The following is a 255-nucleotide window of genomic DNA, read 5'->3' as shown; positions in this document are numbered from 1 at the left end:
GGGGCTCTGAGGGGAGCGCGGGGGAGGAGGGGCCACAGCAGCCACATCCGGGGCCTGCGCCGCCACGCCCCGCCCCCACACGCTCGTCCCCCATTGGCTCCCTCGCCGGCCTCCCTTTAAATATGGCCGTGCCGCCGGCGTGGGGGCGGGCCGGCAATCTGCGCCTGCGCAGCCAGCGCCGCCAGCCCGGGCGGGCTTTCCCCTGCTTTCCGCCCCACTTCTCGGCTGGCTCCCGGCGGGCCCCGCGCAGGGTGG

This window comes from Bison bison, unplaced genomic scaffold, assembly GCF_000754665.1.
Source record: "Bison bison bison isolate TAMUID 2011002044 unplaced genomic scaffold, Bison_UMD1.0 scf7180017864167, whole genome shotgun sequence".
NCBI lineage: Eukaryota > Metazoa > Chordata > Mammalia > Artiodactyla > Bovidae > Bison > Bison bison.
The sequence above is the reverse complement of the archived record's forward strand: the minus strand, read 5'-3'. Positions refer to the sequence as shown.